This window comes from Nicotiana sylvestris, chromosome 4, assembly GCF_000393655.2.
Source record: "Nicotiana sylvestris chromosome 4, ASM39365v2, whole genome shotgun sequence".
NCBI lineage: Eukaryota > Viridiplantae > Streptophyta > Magnoliopsida > Solanales > Solanaceae > Nicotiana > Nicotiana sylvestris.
The window spans coordinates 94,680,601-94,697,350 of NC_091060.1; positions in this window are offsets into that span (position 1 = coordinate 94,680,601).

Here is a 16,750-nt window from a genome sequence, read left to right on the forward strand (position 1 = left end):
TCATAAATGGATATCTTTTGAATAATGGGGAAAAAATGTGGGACATTTTACTCTGTTCATGTAGATCTCTTGTATTGACTTTATATTATTCATGGGTAAGGTTAGATAGAAGTCATCAAGTAGGCTTGCTTGACCGAGGTATCTCGGTTAAGCGCTGGTCGTGCTCCCCGAGGTCGGGGCAGACAAATGTATCTCGTATTATCAGACCACTTTGATACATACTTCCTTCACTTTTGAAGGATTATTTTAAGAACCTTTATTGTTCTCTTTTTTGCGATTACTAATGATGACTATTATTATTTTGGTCTTTGGCATGCCACGTTCATTGGTCAGCCACTAGTCTTTATTTAGACATATTATACACCGCTACCAAATTCACTTCAAGAATGGAGCAAATCAAGTGGGACAAGATGCATGCTTTTTCATGAAAAATATATTATTTTTCTTTAGCCATTATTCTATCATCAATATGGTGCATTGGAACTCAAATCCAATGCCTTACCCATATAAAGGCATGCTAGGTTATAATGAGTTGGGACTCAAACCCAATGTTACAACCCATATCCACATGTGTTAGTTCATGCCATATATTAGTTAACATAAATCCAAGAAAGAATTATCTTTGAGATGATAAGAAGTCAATCCTATTGGTCTTAAGTGATACAAGAGTGTATAAGGGTGATTAACAAGTATTAGAAGTTAAATGAATCAAGGATGTTGTAACTCGTATTTTCAAGTAATCTAGCGGTGCTTAATACACTCAAGAGGTCATTTATTAAGGTATTTTAATCATATAATATCCGTATCATAAGTCTTAAAGTCAAACGAGTTATGAAACAAAAGTCGACAAAAGTTGTCGCAACTTAGGTTCATAATTTTACTTAAATATTAGGTCAAATGTTTCTAATCTTTTCTCCTAATTTACAAGGAATTACGGGGTGATCTACCAACCAAATTAAATATCTATGAGTCTATCTTCCAACGCATTAAACCGTTTATCGATACGATCTCGGAGTAGAGAGATATTCGCGTTTTCGCAAGACTGCGCCAAGCACCTCTCTATGGGGCCCACTAAGGCGGTTTAAGATATTTCGACCTATATAGGATGACTCCAACCCGTTTTAAGTCATTTCTTTTCACTATTTTCAGACCTTAGAACCCTAGGAACATCCTCTCAAGGTTCTCTCAAGATTCAAGACCCAAAAAAAGGGCAAACAACACAAATCAAGTGTCGGGAATTCCGTGGCGCTAGTAAGTCTCTTGTTCTTCTTGTTGTTGCTCATTTTTGTGTCGTTCCAGCTCGTGTGGGAGGTTGTTTTAAAGGGTTTATGTTCTGTAAATACTCCCTCATGTTCTTAATATCAATCCTAGGTGATTTCAAGCCTTCTAAAGTGATTCTAGTGCCGAAAAACACTAATTGATCGCTAGTTTCGCTTTTTTGTTGTTGTGGCAGCATTGGAGGGATATTTCATGGAAATTTAAGGTCAAATTGGAGTTGTTCTTTCTGTATAAAGGTAAGGAACCTCTTACTCTATATGTATTTAAGATTATCCAAGTTGCGGCTAAGCCATTGAAGCTAGAACTTGTGAAATATATATCGAAAGGCTTGGTAGTAATGTTATTGTTTTGTGGACTGTTTTGCGTTGCTGTTGGGCTGCGTATTTTACTACTGTTTTGTGGAGTTTTGGAGGAGGAAGGGTGTGGAGAAACACCATATATATGTAGGGTTATGGGCTGATAGTTATTCGTAACATTTCCAGGTTGTTTGACACGACTACGGTGGTCGTCGTATGTATGGAGTGATTAGGCTGTGTGTGGACTATTTTGGGAGGCTCAATATGTTTATTATTGATGTTGTTTGGGCTGTTTGGTGACTGTTTTGAATGGTGTGAGGTCATATATATAGGGGAGGTGTTGTCCGTTTCATCGTAAAATAGGTTGTGGTCGATACATAATAGTTATGACGCTTAAATGATAACGATAGTATCGTTTCTCTTATTGTAGACTAAGGAGTTTTGACAATTGCATAGCTTGAGATTGGGGCAGTATATACAAGGTATGTGAGGCTATCCCTTTCCTTCTTTTGCACGACTCCGATTGTACATAATGTAATGAACGAGCTTCCAAGATACTCTACTCTTAGAAGCTAGCAGTACTTACATTGTTTTCCCTCTTATGGAACGATTGATGTTAATGTTGCTTCTCTTATTCTTATGTTATCAATGTTGTTGGTACTTCCTGATTCTTATAAGGTTCATAGTGAAGAGTTAGTCCTAATAACGTGTACAGAGGATACCGACCTTACGTCACTCCGAAAGGTTTAGAATGTGATTCCATGAGTCGAGCATGCATTATATATATGTATCTATTTTACTCTACCGAGCCACGCTATAGTTGGCCGGGTACGGCACCTATTGTGCAACCACTGATCAGTTGGGTTTTACCGAGCTCCACGTGGCCGGGTACGATTCTACCGAGCCTTATGATGGCCGGGTACGTTTTTTTACCGAGCCTATTATGGCCGGGTACGATATGATCATGATGATGCCCACAGAGGCGAATGTTTTAAAGGTTTATGTATTTATACATATGTATCATGCATTTCATGTAAGTATCCCTCAGAGGTACTAAGATGTTACAGGTTGTATATTCTCTATCCTTGCTTACATTACTGATCGTATTTATGGTTCCTTGCCTTACATACTCAGTACTTTATTCGTACTGACGTCCTTTTATTTGTGGACGCTGCATGTCGTGCTGCAGGTCCTGATAGACAGGCAGGTGCAGCTCCCCCACCACAGTAGACTGTCCAGTTCAGCGGTGATTGGCGAGATCCCTTCTCCGGACTTGCCTTGGTCTTGGTATGCATTTTTGTTATAGACATTATGGGTATGTCGGGGCCCTGTTCCGGCTATGTTGCAGCACTTATGTTCCTTTAGAGGCTCATAGACAGGTGTCGACTCATGTATAGTTTGGTATGCCTTGTCGGCTAGTTTTTGTTGTATAGTCTTTCATAGTAGCGTGGTAGCTCATACCTTATATGTAGTTTCTTGATTGTCTGGTCATCCCCTGCTATGTATGTTCATGCCGTCATATTTTATTGCTGGTTGTCCATGATCCAGGTCTACCATTTAAATTGATCTCGTCAGCCCTAAAAGATAATAATGAAGGTTAGATGAAATGTACGTTGGTGCTCGGCAAGTGTGGTCGGGTGCTAGTCATGGCCCTCCAGTTTGGGTCGTGACACCCAACTCTTATAAGCACGGTGCATTAGGACTCACACCCGACACCTTACCCTCGTGGTACAGTGAACTTGAATCATCTGTCTTATCCTTGATCGGTTCCAAACCTGCAATACTATAGAGTAGCAAGGATGGTCGATGCAGTTTTACCCAACAAAGGACGGGATCAAATCCATGGGGAGTTAATGATTTTGGAGTTAGGTTTATATCCAAGTAGAGATGCGAGTTTTTCTCTTAATTGTACTTCCAGAAATGGTTGGTTTTGTTATCTACTTCTACTTCTATAACATGCAATAATTAAAGCTAAGTATAATATTTTTGTTGGTTGTTTTCAAGGATTAAAAGGGACTAGGGTAGTGACTTCCACCTAGGTGGATATCTAACGGGTATCGAGAATTCAGGGCAAGCTTGTTATGATTGGGGTCGTGATATATCCATCACACATAAGTTCTCACTCTATACCTCTCGGTAGTTTGAGTGACTTTGCCCAATTTGGCTTTTTCAAGTCCAAATGGGTGTTCATGCATAACAAATGATATTGGCTCAAGTCGGGTATTACTATCTCTAGGTTTAACCCTTTAATTGGTGCTATCGATCTCTTGAATGCACCACAATTTCTTATAAGCCTAATTTTCCTAAAATTAGTCCCTCTTTCTTAAGAAGAGTCTAAGTCATAAAGGCATGAATCAAGGTTTGCAACCACCAATTCTATAGTTAAAGCATGAATCAAGCTAAACATCACTAACCCATAAACAATTAAGCCCTAAAATTCAAGACCCATTAAATATCCATACTAGGGTTAGGTCACAATCCTAGCTATGGATTTAGCTACTCATGAAACTAGCAGAAATCAAAGCTGAAGATGAAATATAAGCTATAATATTCAAATACAAGATGAAAATATAAAGATTGAAGATGGATCTACTCTAAAATTACTCAAAGAGGTAAAAACCAGTCGTTCACGTGTTCTTCTAAACAAAACTTAATCTAAAAATCTGAAAAAGATCTATTTATACTAGGCTGAAATTCCAGGACAAAAATGCCCCTGCGAAAGTTACGCGGAGGCATAATTTTGACCACGTCCGCACTTGAGCTATCGCGGCCGCGTAATAATGAGCACAGTCTGCGTTTCTTAAATTCTGGGCTTAGTTTGAGCTTGGTTTTGCGGACAGCGTAAAAGCCACCACCTCCGAGTTAGCTTCAACCATGACCGCGTAATTTGGACGTAGACCACGTTCCTTAGTCAAGCTCAACTTGTAGAGTCTCCGAACTTCAATCATAGCTCTCAGCAAAAATACCACCGCGGATGCGTCAGATATTCCGTGGCCACATTTTTCCACCGCGGTCGGTGGTAGACCTTTTTCTTAAATTTGCCTCTCTGAATTTTGCGGGCCGTGTATTTGTGGACGCCTCAGCGGTGGTCCTCACACGGTCACGTATTTTGTCCGCTCTCTCCACTCCAGTTCCCTGTCTTTAACCTGTGCAAGTTTACTCGTTCATGAGTTTATTTTGGCTTCTATGCCTTATTTTGACCAAACCCTGCAAGTAAGCACAGTAAGTTAGTTTTCGAGAATACTTTTACACATTCTTTATCCAAAACCTAAGCAAAAGAGAGCATAAGATAGGTTAAAATCCATAGTTATCAACTCCCCCAAACTTAAGTTTTTGCTTGTCCTCAAGCAAACAACGTACCTCCCACCTCCACAAGAAAGAAAAAGGAAAATTTCAGCTGTCCTAAGGTGACTTCATCAAGCATCAATTGGGACTAACAATTACCCTCAACACAAATGCATTATCAATAACACACAATCTTTTTAGTACCATAACTCTAGTGCGGCACAAAAGCATCAAGAGTTGACATAACTCACCAAGGAAGCTCGCTCTACTACGTAGGTCATTGTGGAACCCAAACTCTTCCTCCTCTACTCTCCATAAGCAAATCTCACTTTAGATTGTAGCACTCAAACACAAGGATTGCAAAAAAGTAACTCATCTCTCTCAAGGGAATGTCTCAAGTCTGATTTTAAGTACCATAAGCTTGCACCTTATGTAAATCACCACTACTGTAAGCTCACTCAACTCGAAATCATAAAGGGCTTTTGCGAGAATGTAATGAAGGCTTTTGGATCAAGGTAGTATATATCGGTCTATGAAGGTTTCATCTTTCCTTAAGCACTTCATTTTCTCATTTCGGCTCATACTTTCTTGACTCTTTGAGTCATTTTTTCTTCCTTAGGGGACTAGAGAGATACACTGTCACTCGTTTTTGTTCTTGACAATCATTTTTCTTCTTTCTAATCATTCCAAGCCTTTCATCATTGCTTTCATTGAATCCCTTCATTTTTCTATATTATTCACTTTCTTTTTGACTTTTTGGATTTTCTTTCTTTTCTTTTGCCTTCCCCCCCTTTTTTAATTTTGTACCTTTTATCACTTTCACATTCCTCGTCTTTCCCCCCAAACTTATGGTTTTTCCAATTGTGCTAAAGAAAGATCAGGTGCCAAGAGAGGGTCATTTTAGAATGGATAAAGGCTTGCATCATGGTTATTAAAAGAACAAGGGCTTCGGCTCAACGAAGTTGACTAGGGATATCATATTTGGTGGGCTATGGATGATTTCAAGTTTCAAATTGGATCAAGGAGAGCCTATAATTATTTCTCAAGTCGAGCTACACTTAGAATTTCGCCTAGACAAATATTCAGGGCAAGTACTAAACTTCTTGGCAAGAGACTTGGACTTGCAAATCAATACCTCACCTCACAAGCTATTGGATTGATAAAGAGAACAGAGTCGAGGGCGCACAACAACTCTAGCTAAGATTGAGCAACACAAATGGCTCCGAGAAGCCACTCAATGATTGTTTAGTCAATACAAGAGTCTAAAGGTCACAATTAGCACCATTCTTTTCAAATCAACTTGTTTCTAACCATAACGTCAAAGGTAAATGTTCTAGGCCTAAGTGAAGCTTGCCTGAGACACTTTTATTCATTACTACTATCTATACAAAAATATAAAGAAAATGGACTCAAACCTTAAGAAGGCTTTCACGCCATCCATCATCGGGAAGAGCCACCCGGTTCACACAACCTCTACCTTTGGAAACAACCGTGACATTAAGAAAACCAAAGGCTTATTAATCATGAAGCTAAGTACTCAAAAAGAAACTACTAACGGAAGTAAAAAAAAGCTAAGCTATTAAGGAAAAAGAACACAAAAAGTTATAAAATAAACTACGAAAAGTAAAATAAATATGTACAATAGCGGAAAGAAACAAATATATACAAAATGGGAATGAATATATACATGGAATAGTAAATTTATATACATATCGAACGTGAAAAATAATGAAAGTGAAAAATAAATGGTAAAGTTATATACATACCAAAAATAAAAAATAATGATAAAGAAAAATAAGTATCATTATTACATTCCAGTCATCAAATCAAAATAGGACCACCACCCCTCCCCCCCCCAAATAAAAGCTAGCATTGTCATCAATGCTAAAAGCAAAAATAAGATCAAGAAGGGATAGAGAGTAGAGAAAACTCCCTATGTGGTCTGCATCGGGTCCTGCACATCACTGGGGTCAACTCCCTCCGGATCCTCTAACTGTATCTCTAAGTCCTCGGATTGGGGTACCACAAATCCTCTCATAGGCTCTCTGTCAGCCTCCTGCTCTGGTGCCTGTGCTGCCTAAGCTGCTGGAACATGCTCCTCCAAGAGTAAGTCCAGTGGGATGTCTCCAGCTGATGTAATCCTCTCTACCTCCTTCCTCAGCAGCTTTACTGACTCCTTTGAGGCCCGAGTCTTCTTCATCTTCTTCATTTGTTTGCTCAGGTCCTTGATTGCTTTTCCCTGTGCATTTAAAGCCTTCAGGATCATCTCCTAGTTGCCCAGGAGCTTTTTCTGGTTGTCCAGAAGCTCCTTCGATGAATCCTCCAGTGATAAAGGTACCTGAAGTTGTGCTGGAGCTGCCTGAGATGTGACTACATTAGATAAGGCAGATAGCTTTGATGTAGCTACCTACATCCAGTTGTTGATGCTGGATAAAGTTTGATTAACCCGTAGTGTCGTCAGAGGGTAAGTTGAGGTGGAGGGAACAGACAATGGGGCTGTGACAGAAGGGTCGGATGATGGAGGTGGCATAGCAGCAGAAGAACCTTCCGCTGTGGAAGGCTCAGAACCAGTGGACACTACCCTTGGCTCTTCAGACTGGCCAGTAGAGGTAGTGGTTTTGCCTTTGGACTTGGGGTTGCCTACTCCCTGAAGGCTATACCAAGAGAAGGGCCTTTTTGGCTTCATCTTTGTGTCGAAACTCCTCCCTTCTACCTCTTGATCCTCCAAATACATGGTGAGGATGTTGGGATAGGGGTATGATCTTTCATCATTCACGACAGGTTTGGCGATGATTCTTGACATGAGATTTCCCACATTTATCGGGAACCCCGCCATAATAGAAGCCATAATGATCGTCCGGGAGACCGGGATATCACTGTCATGCTGGGATGGGTCTAGCTGGATACAGATAAATGTACACCACCCTTTCGCTTCAAAGCTCAGAGTGTTTCTAGCTATATGGACCCTAGGTTTAAGCCAAGCCGGTGTTGTCCCGGGAATGCCTATCACCTCTGCAAGCCATGGACGAGCTGCCTCATCTAATGCCACCTTCTCCAAGTACAAGGATTCATCCACATCATCGAACCCGACATATGCATTCAACGTCTTGACATCAAATCTGATCTTCCTGTTCCACACCTTGGTCACATAGGTGCCCTTTTTGATGTAGGCCACGTTGGCGTAGAATTATTTTATTAAATATTCATTGGCCTCCGGCAGCTTGCTCATGAAGAATTTCCACCCCACTCTTTCATCAAATTGCCTCTTCATATTGGGATCGTGGGGTAGAAGATCACTTTCTATGAATTGCCTCTCGAGGGTGAGTGACCTCTGCGGCCACCATTTCCGGAATTTGTGATAGGCTTTTTCACTAACAAATCTATCCTCCCAAACTACAGCTTTTCTAGATCATGCAAACCCTCAGACATTGGTGTCACCCCCTCTCCCATCATCTAGTATCTCAGTATCAACATCAATAGGGGCCGCTGGTGAGGCCAAAGTTATAGCAGGTGGGGAAGCTGATGTCGAAGCCTCACTACTTTCCTCTAAGCCATCAGACGACTCAAAAGTAGAAGAGGGTGCAGGCTCGTCTCGCAACTATAATTTCCCTTGAAAGTCTGCAGGAACATGGGTTGGCACCGAGTCTTCTTTCGAAACTTCCCGGGAAAGGACATATTCACAATCGTCAGAATGGGATGCGGCTTTGTTCGCAGCTTTTCTTGTAGCTCTCATTTTACCAATTGATTTTTGCACGACGAGGGGTAATTTAACCTTCCCTTTACCCTGACCTTGGGAGGACTTTGCTCTCTCTTTTGGTTTATCACTTCCGCCTCTAGATCAGACCATTATCTGCAGTGAACAAGCCATGAAACAAAGTCAAAAACAAGGTAAAAATCATATGGCTAAGCATTGTAGATGAAACTAAAACATTAAAGATGGGAATAAAACATTGCAGATAACTTGCATATAGTGCCTCTCAGAATCAGGCACCGCGGACCGCGAAAAAATAGGCGCGGCCGCGAAAAGGGCACCGCGATCCTCGTAAAAAGGAACGCGACTGCGAAAGACTAGAGATCAGACTACCCATTATCTAAAGTTAAGGTACCGCTGACAGCAAAAAAAAGGGGGCGCGGCCGCGAAACATGCAACGCGGACAGTGTAAAAGTGAAGGTTGCTGCGGAACCAATTTGCCAACTCTCTGAAACTCATTAATGCTGACCGCAAAATTATGGATGCGATCGCGTAAAGGCAACCACAGACCATGGAAAAAGTACAGCATCCGCGAACTTACAAGTAACTTAGTTCTCACAAAGCATGAACGCGGACAGCGTAATTTGGACCACTGTCCGCGAAATTTAAAACCAGACGGGCATTTTTGACTTCTCGTAGACCTAGGGTTTCACTTTTTTTTTTTGCAATTGACAGGTATAATGAACAATCCTATCCCCCATTAGGCATGCATCACAACTATCCTCATGAAATTTTAGCATCAACTCAAAAGAAAATTGCAGCTAGTTAACCCTAATTACAAAAAAATAGTAAGAAAAATGAAAGAAAAGAAAGGAATAAAATTAATACAAGTATTTGAGCATACCAGTTGTGAGATGTGTAGAAGAAGACTAACTCTTGAATAATTGAGATTGAAAGACCAACGATAAGATGATGAACAATGTTTTAGGTTCAGTGAGAGTCTTGGGTTCGAAAAGGGTAAAAGAGCCAAAGACCTTCTATTTATAATTAACAGTTGTAGACCCCACTCACTTACCTGAACGCGGCCGTGAAATTCCACCGTGGACCGTGTTTTTATACCTGATTTGATGAGTTGTTGAAGACTGGACCGCTGAGAGCGAAAAAACAAGCGCGGCCACGAAAGAGTAACGCGGACCGCAAAATTTCAACCGTGAACGCGAATACAACTTCAGAGAGTTGAAAGCCTGGGTGAATGGAGCTTAGTTGCCTCTGCTCGAACTGTCTTCTTATTTTGGGATTCGAATTGGAGGCAAATATGAGGTCAGTAATTTTATTCTTTAACCATTCTTTGGTACAAATAATATGATCGGCTGCACTCTCAAGTCAATTATCCATGTGTGTGAATCCTTCATCTTACCATAAGAAATTCTCACATTTGCTTGCTTTCTTGGAATTGCTCGCAATTCTTTCCTACTCGACATATGCAACCACAAGTACATTGTGGCATGGCGAATTTAGAGGTTAATTAGTGAGTTTTTGCGAATTCATTAACTTTTGGCCTGACCATATATATATATATATATATATATTAGATTGTAAATCCAATTATTAACTTGAGATCATTATAAGAATCCATAAACTTTAAATTTTGAATCCGTCTCTGAACTGGTAGAGAATTTAGTATATGTAGTTTGTCCCACAAATTTTGGATTCGCCTCAGATTTTGTTCTCCAATGAAGTAGCGTATTGGATTGAACGTGTTTATTTATTTTGACTATTTTAGTATTTTGCATTTGTGCATTGGAACTCCATTTTAATTTTTTTTAGCGAATTCTTTCCTCTACTTTCTATTCTATACTTTCTTTATGATTTCGTTCTTACAATATTCGACTCCTAGTTCTCCAGCATTACTTGAAATGTTGTAGGACAAACATTGTTGGATCTTTCAACTTATGACCTTGGTGGACGGACAGTTCATTGTAATTCGAGGAGGATTAAAAATTTAAATTTGATAGATTCGACTTTTAAAGTTCTTAACATTAAACTTATGGGCTGTTTAAATTATGACTACATGATATAGTATTTAAAGAAATTTTAGATATTTTTCACATACATATCCATGTTCAACATAAAAATAGTAAATTTATTTTAACCCATTTTCTTACTTTAAGATGTTCTAAATCAACTCCAAAATTCAACCAAAACGCTTTCAACCTATTCCTATCTATCCAACTCATCATCCAACAAGGCCTTAAATACAGTCAAACCAAGAATCACTGGCTTATCACACCTCAAAAGTACATTTGGATTACGTAATAAGTATATGGAAAGATATTATGGTGAGTTTATTAGTGACTGATTAATTTGAAAAAGGAAACTGAATCTGATACTCAAATTACTAATAACTGAATAATTGACTAACAATTAATTAGAGCCCATTTGGACATAAGAAATTTTTCTCCTTTTTTTTCTTCAAAAAAATCATTTTTTTCGAAATACATATTTGTTCTTAAAATTTCAATTTTCACTTGAATATGCATTTTGGAAATTTTCGAAATTTTGAAAAACTCCAAAAGACTTTTTTAAAAAATTTCACGCATATTACTTGTCACACCTCCCTTTTTCCTATACCCCGGGAGGGTGTATATAAGGGAGTTTTTTTCAACTTAAAGTGACAATCGAAACGAGATTATTTTATTAAAATTCAGAGTCGCCACTTGGAATAATTTATGGTGTCCCAAGTCACCGGTTTTAAGTTCCGAATCGAGGAAAAGATTGACTCTGTATTACAGTCCGTGAACACAGAAATCCGGGTAAGGAATTCTGTTAACCCGGGAGAAGGTGTTAGGCATTCCCGAGTTCCGTGGTTCTAGCACGGTCGCTCAACTATTATAATTGGCCTATTATCTGATTTTAATACATGTTTTAACCTATGGTTCAATTTTAACTTTATAACTGCTTTAATTAATTATAAGGAAAATTCAACATTATTTAAAACACGCCTTGAACCACGTCACATGAAATGCACCAGCGGTCCACGACACATTTTATTTAACGTTGTTGAGATTTGGATTTGGGTCACATGAAATGCACCCCTGAGTTTAGGAAAGTAAATTATTAAAATGACGCGCCTAAAGCAGCTATGTGTTTGCAACTTCGCGAGGGCCATGGAAATTGGCTAAACGGCATACCTCGATTTCTAAGGATTTTAAAGAATATTAATTAAAAGAGGGCCATGCAATTGTCATTTTTATTTGGCACGGCGCACCTCAATTTATTTTAAAAGGATAGTTCAAACTGGGTTTAAGAGGGCCATGAACTATTGATGTTGTCCAATATGGCACACTTCTACTATGTGAAATCCCAATTAGTTAAAAAAATTTGCAGAATTTCTAATTACTCAAATATTGCTTAAATGACTTGTTGAAAGCTAAGGAGGATGCTAATTATTCTAAAGAAATGTTGAGCCCAATTAACGAAGGCCCCCTTTTGTGATTGTCCATTGAATTGGGCCTGGGGCCAGTCCGAAATTTGAGCAAAACGGGACTCAAGATCGAGTTTGGGTAACACCTAAATCCGTCTTAGACGTCAAGGGCCCTTAGCTATGGATGATAGTACAATCCTTAAGCAATTCACTTGGTCATGCGGTGAAACAGTGAGCCACAAGCTACTGGAAATTCTCAACATATAAATTGAAGCAACCATTTGATTGAGCATTTTCAGAAATTGCTGCATAATTATTTCACTCACATAGCAAGATGATTCCCTCAAATTCAACATACATGCATATTAACCAATAAACTAAGCATTAGCACAATCCCCACATTTAACATACATGACTTAATACATGTTCCTCCCTATCCCAGTTTCCTGTTTAAATCTCTGTCCTAATCGACATTCAAATCAACAATGAATTTCATAACAAAACATTCATAACATCTTGACTTCTAATACAACTCAATCTCGAAAAAATATTCATGTGCTAACATGATCTGTTCAGAATCTATCCAAAAGTCCAACTAACAAATTGACAATTCAGAATGACACACTCTTGCAGAGCCAAAGACTAACTCATACAAACCAAAAAAAAAAGCTAAACTATTGCTTTACTCCACTAGTACAGAACCAAACTCAAGGGCAAAACAAGGACAAGCACCCAGGCCTAGATCTAATACCACTTAGCAGAATATGATGTCAAAACCATAAGAGGGCCATATTTGCTAACTAACAGGATTTAAACACTCAATTACAACCCATTCCTCAATGAATACACCCATCAGAATCTCTCAAAACACGTATTACATGTGAATCATGAATTTAAAAGAAAAACAGACGATTTAGATAACATGGCATCAAACTTCATTTTTTCAAATCCATACTTCAAATTATATATCAAGTGATGTCCATAGGGCTGAATAATACCTGAAATTTGCAAAGAAGAAAAAGAGATGAGGAGCAATAGACAACAACAACAACAGAATCCAGTAAGAAGTAATCAGCACCAATTTAAACACAGAAAATGTTGTACAATTGTCTAGAAACCAGTTTCAATCAAACAAAGACCCAGCAAACTTCAAACCAGACTCGATCTCAAACCATCTTAATCCCAGCTAACCTGAAATTGCTTCAGAACTAGAGAAACTTCAGAAATCACCAAAAGAATTCAATGGAACAGTTTTTTTAAAAAAATTTCAGCCGTTTTGTTTTTCTGACTTTTATCTCTCTGATCTCTGCCTTGAAAGGCAAGACAATGTATCTTTATAAGCAAGAAAATAGGGCAGCTAATAGAGACTCAAATTTTCCTTTAAGCTCTTTTCATGTTTTCATTTTTGCCTAGATATCCCTATTTAGTTTTCAGATTTTCAAAATAATCCCAAAGTCAGCTTCCAAGAAGCTTCCATTTCAGTTATACAAAGATTTCTTAGACTGGACTACCCAAATTACCCCTTACTGACCCTGTTTTTACTGCTGAAACCTATGGGTATAGGTCATGGGTCAATGACTCATATGTTCAGGTCCAAATGAACGAATCAAATGAACCTTGGGCCCAAACCAAAAGGAGTTAGAAACCCAACCAAATTAATGATAAGCAGAACAATGAAATATTTGAGTGATTTCAGAACATGGAACCTAATCTACGAGTGATGATTTTTCCTAAGCTAAAAATACTAAATTGAAATTAACACTAAATTACCAGTTTACTAACAATCTAACCTAAGCTATTTTACCATAAATGGTTATCATAAAATCAAGAGAAACAGAGGATATTGGTTAAGATTTTTAAAAGAAAAACTGAGGAAATGAAACGGAAATAAATACACAGCCACACACGAAAGCAAACTTCCTCAACAAGAGAACTAAACTCGAAGCTGATTTTAGTCGGGGCATGCTAGAGAAGAAAAGGAGAAGAAGAGGCGGGGCAGAAAGATGAACAAAAAGGCGAAGAAAGACAAGAAACTTACCGATTTAAACTTGAAATCACCGGGTAGTTCTGATTTAATCCCAAAATGGTATAAATCGCCTGTTCTTTGTTAAGAACATACGAATAACACCATTCTGAGATGAACCAGGCTTTGAACACTCGGAGGAACTGGGGGATGACCTTGCATGGATGAACTTGACTTTGACCTCAAGAACTCGAACCCTAGATTTAAGATTCGAGAGGTTTTGGGGGTATTTGAAAGAAACTAAGTGGGGATTCGGAATGGGGGGGGGGCTTGGAGATGGCGTGGTGTTGATTTGGGGGTGAGAGGAGGTGGCGCCGCCGGGTCTAAGGTGGTGGAGAAAAGGGCGGCGGGTTAGGGTTCTGGAAGGAGTCTCTGAAGAGACGAGGTGAGTGAGAGGGGGGCAACAGTTCAGACATATTTATATGTGGGAAGAGTCAGTTCCGAACCGTTTGATCAAGGGGAGATCGATGGCTCTGATTCAAAGCTAACAAAACGGCGTCGTTTGGTTTGTATGGGGGAACCGGACCGGGTGAAGGCGGGTTTGGGCTGGCTTTGGTCAGTTTTTGGGTGTTCAACAATTGGTCTTGGGGGTCTTGATTGGATTTAGCCTAACAGACTTCCTTCTCTTATTTCAATTTTCTCTTTTAATTCATTTTAAAAACCTAAATTAAAATAAAAAATCAAATTGACCTATCAAAGTGAATTAATTAAATCCAAATAATAATTACCACAAATAATTAAGAAACTAATTAAAAGAAAAACTACCGAAATTCAAAAATTAAAATTAAAAGTGCAAAAATAACTATTTTTGTGATTTTTCCAATTCTTATAAAATAACTGATTTACTACTTAATTCAAAAATGTAAAATTAAATCCTTAATGCAAATGAAACATATTTTTGTATCTTTTCATTAATTAAATAAAATAAACATGAACAGACAAATGCGAACAATTGGCGGAAAATGCCACAAACATCCACAAAAATGCAAACAATGGAAAAATTATTTTATCTTGAATTTGTGGGAATAATTCATATAGGGCAAAAATCACGTGCTCACAGCTGCCCCTCTTTGCTCGGAAACACGAAGAGTTTTCGTGCAAAGATAAAGTGAGCGGATACGAGCGATTTTTGCCCGTTTGAATACTCCGTGGAAAGCATTTTTGAAAGATTTGACCGCACCCTGCTTTTGAGGTTGCCTACATATCTTTGGCTATAAAGGAATCAGGTCAGTGTAGTTCAGAAAGTTTTGGTAGCTGGGACTACCATGAAGCTGTGATTTTACTGTTGCTGCTACTGCTGCAACTACTTACTGAACCCCTTATTACACCATGGCAAAATAAAAGAAGCTAGACTAAACTATGATCTATGAATTACAAGAGTCCTATCTATATCTTCGAACTTGATCTTGCAGTTCCTGTTGCTTTGTCGACCCTTACTCTCCGCGTGAAATTCCTTTGTTGCTGACTTGAATTGTAATCTGATATGCTTTCCCTTTTCTCCAGGTGGACGGCTAATTGCTGAACTTTGAACTGTATTCCCGCGCTCTCTAGGTGGGCGCCTGACTGCCGAACTTGAACTGTATTCTCGTGCTCTCAAGTGGGCGCCTGACTGCTGAACTTGAATTGTATTCCCATGCTCTCCAGGTGGGCGCCTGATTGCTGAACTTGAAATGTATTCTTGTGCTCTCCAGGTGGGCGCCTGACTGCTATGATTGCTGAACTTGAAATGTATTCCCGTGCTCTCCAGGTGGGCGCCTGATTGCTGAACTTGAACTGTATTCCCTATTCTCCAAGTGGGTGCCTGATTTCAACAAAAATAGACAAAACAAAGAAAGTTTTCTGCCCCAGTTTGGTAGCTGGGCACATCTGTGAGTGTTAAACTGAATCATGTTACCAAATATTACTAAAAATTTGAAAGCTAGATCCCATTATCCAGGAGGGTCCTAAAAACTCCTAGTTAAATGACAGTTTTTAAAAGCAGAATTATGTTTTCCAAAGGTATGACTTCCGCTAAATCTTGTTATCTAAGAAGGTCTTACAATTACATCCCATTATCCAGGAGGGTCTTGAAAATCAAAACTCAAGTCTTATCTTAAGAGTGACAACTTTTACAGCTGAATTATACTTCCCTATAACATATTTATGCTAAATCTTGTTATCTAATGGAAATCTTAAAGCTAGGTCCCATTACTCAGGAGGGTCCTGACAACTCCTAATTGAATCCTATCTCCAACATGCAAACTTTAAAACCATCTTATATTCCTTGGGGTATATTCATGCTAGATTTTGCTACTCATGATTTTTTGAATTTTAAACTAGGTCCCATTTTCTAGGAGGGTCCTAAAAATTTATAGTCAAACCTGTCTGGTGCTTGCCTTTCCTTACGGTAGGTTTCTCCGAAACAATCGAAATTTCCTGCCCCTGTTTCAATCAAATGAAAATCTTGTCAGTTTAAAATGTGGTGGTTAGTTTGTGGCATTCTTGCTGAAAATGACCTCTCCGCTGTCGTGCTTTGTATTGGCTGACTTCTCCTAAATTGGCCAAGAACCACTTGACTTTTCGACTGACTTTCAAACCCCATGACATTGGATGACCCGAGTGTTCTATACCCAAACCGTTGTGTTACATCTCTGTTTGAACCTCTGCATTTCCCACAAAATTACCACACCATTTCACCGATGAAACTTCCTCTGACCTTTATACCCCATTTCACATCATACTATCTCTAGCAATGCCTTGACCGCCCTGTGCCT